This window comes from Dipodomys merriami, unplaced genomic scaffold, assembly GCF_024711535.1.
Source record: "Dipodomys merriami isolate MVZ:Mamm:240054 unplaced genomic scaffold, mDipMer1.0.p SCAF_69, whole genome shotgun sequence".
Lineage (NCBI taxonomy): Eukaryota > Metazoa > Chordata > Mammalia > Rodentia > Heteromyidae > Dipodomys > Dipodomys merriami.
In genome coordinates this window covers 2,395,524-2,410,867 of record NW_027206279.1, presented here as the reverse complement: position 1 = coordinate 2,410,867, position 15,344 = coordinate 2,395,524, and the positions used below count along the sequence as shown (strand labels likewise).

Sequence of the window (15,344 nt, the reverse complement as noted above, 5' to 3'; positions counted from 1 at the left end):
GCTCTCTCTATCAGTAGTTTCTTTTCTGGACTTGGAGATAGGTTGTTTTCCAAGACAAGATTGGAAAGGAAGTTCCCCCCCCCCTCACTGGGTTGTCCTTCTCCATGTAAAAAAGCACAGGTCCAGAGAGCGTGAAGGAGGAGCCCGGGAAGTCAAGAGCAGAACCGGAACCAGCCGGCAGACGTCCGGTCCTGCGTCTTGCTGCACACCTGTCTCCGTCTCTGTTCCTCCTCTGAAAACCCGCCTGGCCCTCTGGAAATGTGCAGAGAGCTCTGGTGAGTGTGCGGGGTAAAGGCTGGGCTGGGACGCAGGGCCTAGGCTCCTGGGCCGGCCGAGGGGAGGCCTGCAGCGGGAACGCGGGCAGGGCTGTGTGGAGTCCTCCTGCGTTCATTCCTCCCCTGCGGTGAACTCCCATATCCCCAGCTCCTCCATCCCAGGAGCGGGTGGGAGGAGAGCAGGAGAATCATTTCTACAGCTCTGGAGGAGGTACCTTCTCATCAGGACAACACAAGAATGGAATCTGAAGGAAAAGGACAGGCTTAAACCACGGAAAAAATGAACACACAAAGGGCGGGGGGCCGGCGTCCCCATCCACGCGCTTGCTCTCATTAACAGGTGAGACTGTGAATAGGTGCCACATGCAGAAACAGCAGTTCTACCAAGATGTCAAAAAACCCAAGATTCTCAACAGAAATGACTTTCTCCTCACAAAGAACCAAGTAAATGAAACACTTTGAACACCTAAAAGATGCCATCTTTCCCGTGTCAGCCAGGGAAAGACTGAAAACAGCAAAGTACACTAATTAAAAGCGGTAGGGCAGGCGGCACGCATCAGTGTAGACAGCCCTACAGCGGGGCTGGACCAAACAGGAGCTCAGTCCCAATAGCGTCATCTTGGCAGACATGGTCACAAAATGTGGGCAATAAATACATCAACAAGCCTACAATACATCCAAGGGTCGTTATGACACTGCGCCATCAATCCCCATGGGAAAGTATGGGTAGGGTCAGACTCTGGAGAGGCTCATTTTTAAATGACTGTTTCTTAAAAATAGCTAGATTGTCCTACATATCTATTAACTATGGAGTGAAACTTATAATTACGCATTTACCTGTAGGGGCTCCTAGGCATCTGTGTTAGCCTGGTATATGTTTCTAGAAATACACTCTTCCCTGTGCATAGAAACGCAGGAGAGGAACTTTTTTAGAATTTATGGACAGTCACAGAAAGTGTTTTCTACGTGGATGACAGACACTGGGCTGAACTCTGCTCCAGGCAGTAGCAAGCAAGTTAAACCATCACTGATTGACTTTTATTAACTCTGATTTGTAAGGCTGATCGGCTCAGGCTTGCAGCTGATGGACAGATTTTTGTCTTCCAGCCAAGACAGGAATCCAGCGAGCGGAGATAGTGTCACTCCCCAGCCCACCGTGCTTTGAACAGCGCTACTTCTTTTTTTCTGTTTTACATACTCAAGCTGAAATGTTTTCACCAATTATTTTGTCATTCTTTGTAAAACTTAGTTTAATCAGACGTTGAGTATGATCTTTGTGCTTTAGGCTATGCTGTAAATAGCAATGAAGAGGTGTTTTGTGTTTGTTTAGAGAGCTGGATGCATTGGTTCAGTTGGGAGAGAGGATGTAATAATGCCAAACCTAAGCACTGAGCTACCGCCAAAGGTTTATTTGTTTCGCATTTCCCGTGAATAGCCATCCTTGAAAATTCCCCTGTGCACTAGCTAGGCCTTGACTTGAAATTCTCCCATGTAACAGACATATTTCTTTTTCTTTCCTGTCATTAGTGTAACACCTGCTTTTTCTGTTTAATTTTTGCTGTGTTTCAGCTCTTCTCATCTTTAATCTCATTTTCACTGCAAAAGAGCCTAATGGGCTCTCACTTTTCTTTGAGATACTTATACCTGTTTCACTTAGATACATTTGGAGATTCTCTACGCATCCTATCGTTACCAAATTCTACCTCAGACGATTTCGCGATCAGAATACCACCTGTCATTTCTCTCCTTGACGGTGTGGTAGGACTCGTTTGGCGGCTTGGCCTGGGAGCTGCGTTAATGCGAGAGGCCCTCTGCGTCCGGAAAGAAGGTGCATTTTGCCACTGCTATGTACAGAGTCCTGGGAAGGTTTTCTATGTCCTTATCATCTTTTCCATCAATTTCCAGGAGGAAAGTTATATCTCCCTCCCTCCCTCCCTCCCTCTCTTTCTTTCTCTCTCTCTCTCTTCTTTACAAAAGGTCTTAGTAAGTAGCCCAGGCTGGCCTCACGCTGGTGCTACTTCTGTCGTGGACTCTCCGCGGCTGTGATTGAAGGCACGCCCCACCACGCCTACTCCTTTTTTCTGCTTCTTTTTAAATTTATTTTTCTACACACATTTTTGGGACTTTGTTATGTGGTTCATATATGTTTAATAGTGTTATAAGGTCATGAGGGCTGGGTGATTTTTTATGAAAATCTCCTCCTTTATGGGTTACTCTTTCTCTTCTCAGGTCTACCTGGGTGCTGGGCACCACATGAGCTTTCTCACGTGAGTTGCTTTGCCCATCTTTTTACCTTCAGTGTGTTTTAACCCTGCAAGCATGTTCTGGGAAACAGCTTAGGATCAACCTTGGTTCTCTCCTGCTCCTGTCTGACAATCCTGGCCTTTAAATTAGCACGACGAAACCGGGTCCCCGCCTGCCCCGTTGTGCCTGGGCTAGAATCCCCTCTGAGGAGCGTAGCCATGCTGTGTGCCCGGCCCTCCGGTCAGCATCAGTGCTGGGACTGAGCAGGGCAGCAGCACTGTGCACAGCCAGGCTGCCCGCATGCTACCTGGTGATAACCCCAGTGTGCAAGAGGAGGGGCCGGGGGAAGCCCCCCCCGCTGCCCTTAGCCCCAAACGCTAATATGTGGAGACACAGAGAGGGACCACATCCCTAAGCGCCCGTTACAGTGAACGGCTGTGTCTGGTTTGCTCATTACTGTCGTCGTTAGCGCCAGCCTCGTACTGGGCCCGGCCTGCAAACATTCTCACAGTAAGTAGAGGACCACGCACAGGCCTGGCGAGGCCCGTGGCTTCAAGAGTCCTGGGTCTTGGGGTACATGCCCCCCACAGGAGGGACTGCTGCCTATGTACGGGCTTCATTTCATCAGCTCTACTTTCAAGCCGCGCCTCTTCCTGTCTGCTTTCGGTGGTTCTGTGGATGACTAACCTCGCGTGGCTTTCTCAGTGAAGGAACCTCACGCCATGTGCAGCCAGCGCCTGGTAGAGACAGACGATTATTTGTTTCCTAGACGAATGAACATGGCTGAGAGCAGGATCTCTGCGTTCGGAGATAAAATCAACAGAAACTTTCAAAATAGAAAAAAGAAAGAATCGGGCTAGGAAGGTAGCTCAGTGGTAGAGTGCTTGCCTTGCATGCATGAGGCCCTGGGTTCGATTCCTCAGCACCACATAAGCAAAAAGAAAAAAGCCGGAAGTGGCGCTGTGGCTCAAGCGGTAGAGCGCTAGCCTTGAGCTGAAGAGCTGAGGGACAGCGCCCAGGCCCAGAGTTCAGGCCCCACGACCGGACCCAAAAAAAAAAAAAGAAAAAAGAAAGAATCAAGACACCCACAAGGGGGGTGTGCCGGGCCGTGAGCGGAGCCCCGGCGGGGCTCACCCAGTGGGAGCACTGCAGGGAGGAGCCCGGCCCTCGGCCCCCAGGTGACAAAGTGCGACGCTCGCTCCCAAATTTCAAGTCAGCCCCACACAGACCTGGCCTTCCGATCCTGCCAGCCGCGCGTCCCGTGGGGAGGGGGGAGATGGGAGGTGAGGACTGTCCCGAGGGGCACCCCTGGCTGGCCGGCCCAGCTGGCATGTGTGCTGTCCCACACGTCTCTGACCCAATGCAGACATTCGGTCGTGACGTCGAGAGAAGACGTGCGCGCAGTTTCTAGGGAGGTCTGTGTTCCATGTCAACCTCGTTATTATTATGACCAGTCTCACAACGTCTGGCCTGCGGGAAGTTCCGGGGAGCATGAAGGGATCGGAGTCGGGGTGAAGCCTTTGCTCTCTGATCACATGTCCAGAATGGCAGCCCTGTGGCCGGCACATGACCACAACCCCATGAAGGGAACGTCTCGGTTTGCCAAAAGAGGAGCAGCGTTGGTTCTGTGACTGGCCGTGGCCGGCTCTGTGAGCCCCTGTGGCTTCCCGGGGCTGGCATGCTCTGTGCGTTCACGCCAGCCATGGCTGGCTGTGGAGAGCAGTCTGCCCTCGGCCCTGGCGTTGGAGGGTAGACAGGGGCCGGGCCGGGAGGCCAGGACGGGGAAGCGAGCCTCCCCCCTTTCTCCCGGGATGGCTGGGAGCTGGCAGTGTGGGTCACCTCTCAGGGCAGGAGGAGGACAGTCCAGGACGACGACCCTCCTCGGAAGCCGACTCCTCTGCCCGGCTCCACATGAGAAGGACCAGGTCTACCTTCCGTCTGGAAATCCCTTGGCTGCTTCTAGAATGCAGGACTCCAGGGGGATCATGGGAACTGGAAGGCAGCATTAGGCTACGCATTACATTTTGCCACTTGACATGATCACTGGGATCGGAGCTCCCTGAGGGCACACAGGTGTGTATTTACATGAAACAGCACGGATTTGGCGGGAGACAACTTCCCACGGACACCTAATCACAGAAAAACTGCGCAACCTCGCTATGTGGAACGATGAAAAACCAGCACACACGGGTCAGGATAAAAATGATGGAAGCTAACATGTATAGTTATAATTGATAAAGAAGAGGTGAGAAGTTCCCAACATGCCTATCTTTCTACCTAGACTTAATTCACTTGGTATTTAGCAGTGTGTGTGTGTGTGTGTGTGTGTGTGTGCGCACGCGCGTGTATGATTTTTATGGCACATAATTTTCAGTATTTGATTCCAGAACATAAAAATGTAATGATCTAGATCCTATTGTATATTTTTTATGTAATGTGAACTTAGCAATTGTGGTAATTGGATAATGCTAAGCAATCCTATTGATATAGACTTTCTTGTCAAGAACGGATCTTAAATTAAAGCATTTCTCCCAAGGTACCAGAAACACATTATTAAAAATTTAAGAATTGCTCAAATACAAACGACGTGGACTCCCTCACATGGTTTGCATTTTGTACTTCTCTTAGCTTTAGTAGTGACATAAAATTGCTTTTTAAAAAATATACATTGCCAGTTTCTAATCACTTTTGCACTTGATTTTCCACGTGTTCTCTGGTGCGGCCGGGAAGGGCACAGACCTGCCCATGTGTTTCCTCTGCCAGCAGCCCCAGGAAGGCCCCGAGACTTGGTAAGACTTGAACAATCCATTAGAGGAAACTTGAATTTGCAGGGGAATGAGTGGAGTTTTGTGGAGATTGGGTATATTCCAAAATAAGAAAAGCCAAGCTTTATCAGTCCACTGCTATTTTCAGTTGCTTTAATAAATTTCAACGTGATGCTGAATTCTGTCGATGCGCTATAATGCAAATGGATATGTTACAGTCCTTAATTTTGATCTGTAACGTGGCGGGCGCTGTATATATTTGGTAAACACAGTTGGCGTGCGGCACACCCTTCTAACGAGCGTAAGCCCAGCCTGGCGGGACATTAAACCTCGCCAGCTCCCTTAAACCAACAGATGACTTCAGGAACAAATTGTATTTGGTTATCGGAGAGCTCCTCATGTTATTAATCGGCAATGTGAATGAGAAACAGATATGCACTTTACTCGTGCGCTGCTCCGAGGGCTCCTTTGATATGAAACCCTTTAAGGTGAATAATCATGGGGCAGGGGAACCTGCACGGTGCCAGGGCCTCCTGACCATTGGCTATTTGGGGAGACAAGGGCCACGTTTCTGACTGGATGCAGGTGACAGGAGCCACGTCATCACGGCCCGTGGTACAGCCGCAGGCCCATGGACCCCAGTCCCCCTCCCTCCCCTGGTCTGGGGCAGACAGGTGCCCTTTGGGCGGGGGGGGTGCAGGGTGAGGTGACCCCACCAGCACGCTTTGCACCTGGCCAGCAGCCCTGGCGGGAGGTGGCATGGGCGTCAAGGCCTGCGATGAGGCTGAGGGCACTGCGGTTTGGTTCTTCACTACCTGTGGACAGCAGGAGGCTCTGCTTCTTCCTTGTCACCAACCGCACGCGGCGCCGACAGCCCCAGGAAAAGTATAGTTCATATTGATGCCGCAGCAACCCGGGAGGCGGGGAAACCTAAGGAAGCCGAAGAACGAGAGCGTACGCGTGGAGAGGTGATGCTTTCCTATCTCTGCACACAGGGATGGGTGGGCTTTCACGGGCATGCAGTCACACACACACACACACACACACGCACACACGTGTGCACACACGCCCCTCGTGATCAAACCCTCACCAAGGCTTGCGTCTTCGGTGGCATTTTCTCAGTTATTTTGTGTTGAGCACAAATGACTTATTTGTAGAAGGCCAAAGTAGCCCCAAATGGCCTCCAATAAATATTCATTATTGCAAAGGGGGACAGAGATGTAACATGGACTTAGTGAGGATTTCGTGAAACACGGACTCAGCCTTGAGGGTGTTTGATATCATTAAATAAACCTGGGACCGTGGCAGAAATCCAGAGCACGCTTCCTGACGTGAGCCTGCTCCTCTCAGCCTGCACTGGACGGGGCTGTCTGTGAGCATACGCCCCTCTGCCTCCCTGTGACCTTCCCGCTGACCTCCAATAACGGAGCGCCTCCCCCATTCCAGAACTATCCACAAGGACCTACCAGTCTGGGCGACCCTCCCACTCTCCCATTTGAAAGCATCACTTAGAGTATTTGCCACGTGACTACTCCATTTCCCGGAGAAGACAGGGAGCTGTCAGGTTGCTGGGTGTGCATTTTGGGGAGCAGTTTGACAATCGGAACTGGAACAGGTCCCGGGGTGGGGGCTGGGGCTCCCCCGGGAGGCACGGGTGCGGATGGCGTTCGGGGTGCGCGTCTTAACCATCGCTGGAGGCCGCTCTCAATGTGGGCCTCAGCCTCAGCACACAGTGCTGGCAACACGCCGCCCCACGGGCCGCACACACGCGCTTGGCGAGTAACGAAAAAGATCCAGTTTCTGCTGAGCATCTCGCAGAGACGCAGCCCGCTGGGAGGACCAGGGAGCTGGACAGCAGCGTGTGAGGCCAGGTGTCCGGGGAGGCCACCAGCCCCGAGCCCCTGGCCCGGCCACGCCGCAGGGACGGCTCGGGAACCAGGCCACACCTGGAAATCCAGTCTCTGCGAGAGAAACTGCGGCGTCATTTGGATTTCTAAATGCTATCTGACCCGTGTTAGCCACACAGAGGGAACTTGTTTCCGTGTGGAGCTACGGTGTCTGCGGAGGGACGGGGGAGGGAAAGAGCTCTTAGAGAATACACGCAAAGAGAAATGCACAGGTCTCCAAGAAACTGGTTGTGAGCGTGGTGGTGTCCTGTGTGGTATGTGTTGCGGTGGCTGTTTGTGGCTGCTGCGGCAGATTACCACTATGCCATCACAGATCTCATCGCTGGGTGGAAAATGAAGGTGTGAAAGCTGAAGGACAGTGCCTGCCTGGCGTGTTCCCGGCTCTGCAGGCGGCCTTGGCTCAGCACCGGCCCTCACCCCTCCCCCTTGACCCTCCCAGGCTCTGCGTCTCTCCGGCCACGGCAGAGGGGGCTCTGTATTGAAGGGCTGGTGGGATCCCCACACGTCTGTGATCTTAATCTTCCACAGGGTCTCCTCTGCCAGGGAAGAGAACAAATTCACGGAGGACCTGGGCCGGCTGACTTGAAGACAGCAATCATTTCAATCTCTGCTCATTACTGTTGCCTGTGTGTCATCTGCATATTTACCTATCTAGCTACCCACCTACTTATTTTTATACATGGAAGAAGTAGTTATTTAATAACAACTCTACATCAGAGAACCTCAGAGCTGGCAGACAAGAAGTCCTGACTAGAGTAAGCTTTACGGTTAGGGTGCATTGGATCGTGTTGGTCTTGAACACTATACAACATTTACAAAACAGAAGCCTGAATGGACACACAGGACAGAGACTGGACGCCTAATCTCACTCTGCAAACCATCTCTTGGCTCTGTTGTATTTATTGTTTTTTTTAGGATGAGCATCCCCCATGACTATCATTAGAAATGGAAATGATTAAAACTAACTTTCTATTCTAGTTAGTTTTTTCATAGTAAACAGATCTAATTAAAGTTATAGAACTCCGTATTGAGAGATATTTGATATTTCATAAATGTCGCCAATAAAATACAATCTGTAACATGTGATTTTGGAATTCTAACCGAATTTCATGGCTGAGGGTAAAAGGCAGATCAAATCAACAGGAAAATATGGAGCAGTGAAGAGAGCGCAGGAATTACAGACGAAGGAGGCCAGCATCCCCCCCTGCCCTGTCCCCCCCTCACCATCCCCCCCCCTCCCCATGCCCCCTCCCCCCCCCCCCCCGCCGCAGCTCTAGCCAGGGGAGATAGAACTGACGCAAGCTGTTCACCTCGCTTTAAGACCAGAATGTAAAATGAAAACCATTACAACCTCTCAGGATGCAAGGAATGTACAAGACAGGATCAAATCAATTGGAGATGTTATCTCAATGGGAGAAGGAATTCTAATGAAATTGAAGTCTCAAAAATAAGGCTGTCTGTTTGGAAAGACTGATAGAGACGTAGCGCTAATGAGTCAACTCTGTCTTTCCAGGCCCTGCCCCGGCTTCTCTTCTAGTTAGGCTTGTGATGACAGGGAGCGACAGCTCGCTGGCTACCAGATCTAGCCAGGCAGCCTTGAACTCACGCTGGGCTTGTTGAATCAAATCAGCGGATTCGAGAATGAGCAGGACCGGGTGGGGCGGCAGGTGCTGCTCCTCCACATGTCTCCGACCTTGACGCGGTTGGCGTGTGTGGTGGAATCTCAGGGCCGGGCCGTGCGTGGCCGCTGTCCCGTGCCGCTGTCCCCGGGGCTCTGCTGGCACGGGAGGTGGAAGTACGGCTGGGAACGGTGGAAGAGAGCCTCAGACGAAGGGCAGCGTGCTCAAAGGGAGTCGCTTGGGAGGCAGAGTGGCTTCGTTGTGTCTCTTAACTGCATGACTCGGGGCACATTGTTAAACCCAGAACTGGAGTTTTCTGACCCTCGAAGTGAAAAGAAAACTGAGCAACCCTGTAGCCGAACAGGTGGATCTGAGGATTGGGAGAGAGATGCGCTTGGGTGTGCTCTCAGAGTGACGACGCCAGGACTTACGCTTACAGAGCCTGTGGACTGAGGCTGCTTCGGCTCAGCAAGAACGCCAACTTTAAGGCCATTTTGATGAGTCCCGTGGGTGACAGGCCTCCCGGCCGGGACAAACCCAGCACCTTACTGCACACCTGAACCAACCCGGCATGCGAATGAAGATCCACTGTTCATTGATTAAGGAAAGACGAATTGCTCCGTTACTAATGTGAACTTTCTGTCCTAAAATAAGAAGTATGATGTGTTCCAAAAATACCGGCTCAGGTGGGAGACGGCACCAACCTGTCTTGACTTCGTAGTTCACCGTCCTAATAGTGGTAAGAGAGCATTTTGCCTTCTTGAAAGACATGCGAAATTTATTAGTTAAGTCTCCACACGGCAGTCTGCCCAGAGAGACTGAGGGAGCAAAGCTGAGGTTATCAAGCAAGTGTAGACAGTGAGTGGCATTGTTTAGATTGTGTCAAGCTGGATATACACAGAAACCTGAATGTGCTGGCTTAGTCGAGCAGGGGGTTCAAGGAACCAGTTCCTTTTTTTCTCCTGCTCACTGTAGTGATGGAGGGAGGAAGAGGGGAGGGAGGATGAGTGGAAGGCCCGAACCGCCTGAACTCAGCCCACATTATTGTAAAGACACCCAGGCTGGTAAAAATGACACCCAACAGAAGTAGCAAAGCCTTCTCCCTCGGCCGCTTGGGCTGGGCCAGGGCGTGGGAGCTGTGTGTGGTGAACCCGGTCAGGAAGCTGGTTTACCAGCTGGCGGGAGATCGGAAATCCCCGCTGAGTCTCCTGGGCTGCGGTGCTTCGCTGACAGTTGCGAACAGTGACAGATCCCCTCACACACAGAAGTACAGCGTCTGAATACTGCAGGGTAAGAGGGTTACACAGGGAAAGGGCGACTAATAGAAGTTGAACGTGAACACCCAGAGGTGAGAGGCTCACTGGGGACGGGGGCCTGTGTCCTGGGGAGCTCAGCCGCCCCTCTCCCCCAATGCCCCCCCAAGGGCATCCTGTCCCCTCCAAAGTCCCTGGGGACCTCCAGGCTGCTTTCTCAACACTCCAAATCATGGAGGAAACAACGGCTCTTTCTAAATACGGAGAAAATAAATTGCCAAAGTGGGAGAAAATCGATCGTGAATATAGATTTTTAAACCTTCTTTTTTACACATTTACTTGACATTTTCTAGTGATACCATACTTTTATTTTTAACTTTGTGGTCTTGCATGTTTTGGCCTGAAGATTCTTGAGAGAATGTGTGTCTCTTACACCACGCGCTTCATCTCTACTGCAGTCTGTTCTACTCTGAAGTCACGAGATACCAGGAATTTTTATGCTTCTTGCATTATTAATAGCCATGAAGGTAAGAATCACCATAGCCATTCCAAAATTCTCATTCCACTCTGCCTCCCTCTTTTCTTTTGGTACTGGGACTTGAACTTTTGACCTCACAGCTACAAGCTCTTGCTCTGTGTTTTTTTTTTTTTTTCATGGTTGGTGCTCTACCAGTTGAGCTATACCTCTACTTCGGGTTTTTGGTTAGCTAATTGGATTTAAGAGTCTGATGGTTTTGTCTTGAACGGATGCCTTCAGATCTCAGCCTCCTGATTACAGGTGTGAGTCGCTCCACTAGGCCCCAAATGCACTGGCAAAGCAATAAACCCCCTTGCAATCAATTATTCAATCAATGAACCCATCAAGAATAAGTAACCGTGGATGATTGATAGAATTATTTTTGCTACATAGCTAGCTGCTTTGGTTATATAGTGATGAATAGAGTAGACATCACCCACGCCCACTGGGGATTTGCTGTCCAGATTGTCAGAGTGATGATAAGTAATCAGAAATTCTCACAAGTTATTCAAGACCTGAACAAAACACTGAGGCAAGAACTTGGAAAGAACAAGGAAAACACGGATACAGGTCGACCCATTGTAACGGCGAGAGGTACAAGACGCTATGGTGAAAACAGGGTGGGGAGGAGGGAGGTGGGGAGGGGTGAGGTGGGGAGGTGGGGAAGGAAGAGATGGTGGGGAAAAACAAAGGAGGAGGTAACCATGCTCGATAGGAAATGGACTCATGACCTTTCTCATGTAACTGTAACCCCTCTGTACAGTAGGTTTACTATTATATATATGTGTATATATATCTGAATCTAATGATGTTCTATGTGGAGATTCTGTGACTGGTAAAAGAACAAGTCCTATCAGGAGTTGTTAGTCTGCTATTATTCTAATACGCTGCAATTACACAACAGAGAATAACTTTAGACTCTCAAGAAGACAGAAAAAGCGCCATTCAGGAGTCCCAGAGAGGGGCACGTAGACACGGAAGGCAGTGGACGCCTGAGAGAGACAACATGGTGTCTCCATCTTACCACATTTCTCTGGGTGGACCGCTCCAGTAAGAAAAAGAACATGGTGGGCAAAGCAGGGACAGGGTGGTCTCGCGGCTGTGATGGGCAGGGGCTGGAACATGAGGGGAAAAGTCTTAGAAATGAAGGAACCAAAGATAAGGAGTCCTAAGTTCTCTGTGTGAATGCAGTCCACATTTCTGGCTGAAGGCCCCCATCCTAGCCCCCCTCCCCCTGACCAGCCCAGGTAAGAATACATCAACTGACCAGGGCTACCAACTGCTGCCCACGAGAAACAGGAATTAGAATTGGAATCCAAATGAGTGAGCTGCTAATTCAAACAAAACCTTTTGCTGTTGGTGGTGGTCCTGGGTCTTGAACTCTGGGCCTGAGAGCTGTCCCTCAGCTCTTCAGCTCAAGGTGCATGCTCTACCACTTGAGCCACTGCGCCACTTCTGGTTTTCTGGTGGTTTATTGGGACTAACAGTATCACGGACTTTCCTGCCCAGGCCGGCTTTGAACCGGACTCCTCAGATCTCAGCCTCCTGAGTAGCTAGGATGACAGGCATGTACCACTGGTGCCCGGCTTCAAACAAAATCTTTAAGTCTTTGGAGGGATAAAACAAAATCAGGAATTTCTAGAAGATATGAATCCAAGGCCCATGTGTATTAAAGAAAGGCCCAGGAAAGCTATGGAGGAGAGGAGAGAAAGAGAGGAGAGAGGAGGAGGAGAGCTCAGGGGAGGGCAGGGCAAGGGCGGTAAGGGCAGAGGGGAGGAGAGCAGGGCAGGGGGGAGGAGGGCAGGGCAGGGGGGAGGGCAGGGCAGGGGGGAGGAGAGGAGGGCAGGGGGGAGGAGGGCAGAGCAGGGGGAGGAGAGCAGGGCAGGGGGGAGGAGAGCAGGGCAGGGGGGAGGGCAGGGCAGGGGGGAGGAGAGCAGGGTGGAGGGGAGGAGAGCAGGACGGAGGGGAGGAGAGCAGGGCGAAGGGGAGGAGAGCAGGGCAGAGGGGAGGAGAGCAGGGCAGGGGGGAGGAGAGCAGGGCAGTGGAGGAGGACAGGGCAAGGGGGAGGAGAGGAGGGCAGAAGGGAGGGGGAAGGCAGGGGGGAGGAAAGCAGGGCAGGGGGGAGGAGGGCAGGTGGGGAGGAGGGCAGGGCAGGGGGGAGGAGAGGAGGGAAGGGGGGAGGAGGGCAGAGCAGGGGGGAGAAGGGCAGGGCAGGGGGAGGGCAGGGCGGGGGGAGGGCAAGGTGGGGGGAGGAGGGCAGGGAAGGGGGGAGGAGGGCAGGGAAGGAGGGAGAAGGGCAGGGAAGGGGGGAGGGCAGGGCAGGGGGGAGGAGAGCAGGGCAGGAGGGAGGGCAGGGAAGGGGGGAGGAAAACAGGGCAGGGGGGAGAAGGGCAGGTGGGGGGAGGGCAGGGCAGGGGGGAGGAGGGCAGGTGGGGGAGGGCAGGGCAGGGGGGAGGAGGGCAGAGCAGGGGGGAGAAGGGCAGGGTGGGGGGGAAGGGCAGGGCAGGTGGGGGGAGGGCAGGGCAGGGGGGGAGGGCAGAGGAGGTAATTTCTGTATTACACAAATCCTCATAATCGGTTTCTCTCAATAAGCAGTTAAGAGAGCGATGGCTCCCTAGGAAGCAGAGGAGGCCCACGCGGGGTGACCCCAGTCCAGCAGAAGGGCTCCTCATGCCAGCCCTCTTCGGGGGGGGGGGCAGGGCCATTCTGGGCCCTGCAGACCGGGGTGCTGTCTTCCTGAGCAGGCCCCAGGTGAGCAGGCGCGGTGCCCTCCCACCTGAGCAGCCGGGAGGAGAGGGAGCCTGGCCTTGACGGGAGGAGCCGAGGAGCTGTGGGCACCGGCAGAACAAAGGTGAGCGCCAGCACGGCCTCCTCTACCCCCCACAGAAGCGCTGGCCCCCAGCTTGCCCCCAGCCTCGCCTCAGGCCAGAGCCCGACGCCAGGAACGCAGTTCCCGCCAGCCCTCCTGTGGTCAGGCCCAGGGCTGGGAGCCAGCCTCACCACGGCTCCGGCAAAGGAGCCACCTCGTTGCTGAAGTATCTTTTTTAATTGAAATTATGATTATAAGGCTATTTTTCAGCTCTCTCTGTTTCTGTATGCGGCAAACACTAAATATTGTATCGCCTACCAGGAAGGCAAACACAAGCGCCCAGCGTGTCTTAAATAAAAGAAGAGGTGCGTTTATTTCCAGATGGCGAGTGATAATTCAACATGAAAATCTGGGGGCAAAGACGTGATGTGTGGAGCCACCGGGCAAACCTGGGGAGCAGGCGCGGCCCACGTCCCTGTCACCAGTGGGACCTCACGGCCTTCTCCTCCTGCCTTTATTCATGTTTCAGCCACCTGCCACATGCAATATGCCAGATCTCATAGTAAAGGGGAAAAAAAGCCTTCTGCAGACACACAATGCTCAGTGCTGGGCAGTGCTGTCCACAGCACAGACACGCGGGACACAGCGCCCGCGCCTGGCCAGGATGCACGCAGTCACACTAACCCCCGCCCTTTCTCGGGCTGTGTGACGCACGGAGTTCTGTTGTGTTGTTGGAACTCCGCAGGCTGTGAACGCGTTTTCAGATCTCTCCTCCCGGACGCACCTGGCACTTCCCACTAGTGCCCGTGTGCCAGCCACGGGTGCGTGGAACTGCACGGAGAGCTGTCGCCGGCCTGTACGGAGGCGGACGGAGCCCCGGCATGAGGGCAGGGTGACGGGCTGGCGGCCGTGTGCACACCAGGCTTCGGGAGCAGGCTTGGACCTGCAGCCTGGAGTCAGGCCCGCGTGGCGGGGCCTCACGCTCAGGCGCCTGGCTCCGGACGGCAGAGCACTGCTGGGGTGAGTCCGTAGTGTGGCCAGCACCACGATTCTGTTCAAATCCAGGCTTCTCGGTGCTCTGGGTGCCTTCTGCCAAACCACAGTGCCCGTGTCAGCCTGCTCTGAGCGTGACCACCATCCCCAGTGCATATTATTTATGTAAAACCCGTCAGCGGCAACACACAGCCCGGCTCTTGTAGGTGGGTGATGGTCTCAACGCTGATCCACTCGGACTGCGTGGACAGACTCCGTGCCTGGCGCAGGACGCGAGGCTCCCTGCACGGGAAGCCCCGTGGTACACCCGCGCTCTATGTACACCCGCGCTCCGTGCACACCTGCACTCTGTGCACACCCACGCAGCCCGTGAATCTTCCTTTGGATCAGGCGTAGTTTGGTACACACCCGCTTCAATGTTTTATTCATAAACACAGGTGGATGTCTCTCTCCATCTCTCTCTCTCTTTATGATTTCACGTCTGCTTTAGCTCCGTATGTAACACGGAAAGCTCGTCACCTTAGGATTAATACTAGCTTTTAATGCACAGTAATTATAGGAACAGATTTTATTTCATGTATCTGCATTCAGACGTCTCCAACATCTGTTTATTTGCTCCAATAAAAACATTTTACCAATAAAAGAAAAAAGCAGGAGACTACTTGTGGTTTGTTTTTTATGAAAATGAAAAGTATTAAAATCTTCTCTCCCTGTTCCCTCCTCCCTCCTTCCCTCCTTCCTTTCCTCCTTCCCTCCCTCCCTCCTTCCCTGCTTCCCTCCCTCCCTCCTTCCCTCCTTCCTTCCTTTCCTCCTTCCCTCCCTCCCTCCTTCCCTCTTTCCCTCCCTCTTTCCCTCCCCCCTTAAATTCCTTGTTTCCTCTCCCTCCATCTTTGTCTCTGTTTCTTTTCTTCCCTCCCTGCTGGCACCATGCTGGTGAGTGGTCGTCGTCCACTACGTGGGGA

The 15,344-nt window shown here is 52.8% G+C and overlaps 1 long non-coding RNA gene across 1 annotated transcript; it reads left to right on the top strand.

The window, feature by feature from the left end:
- The first annotated feature begins 337 nt into the window (after positions 1–337).
- On the top strand, positions 338–5,096 carry LOC138816127 (uncharacterized). The gene is made up of 3 exons (XR_011368566.1): positions 338–615; positions 1,933–2,103; positions 2,505–5,096. It is a non-coding gene; the product is annotated as an uncharacterized lncRNA (long non-coding RNA).
- Positions 5,097–15,344: the final 10,248 nt, after the last annotated feature.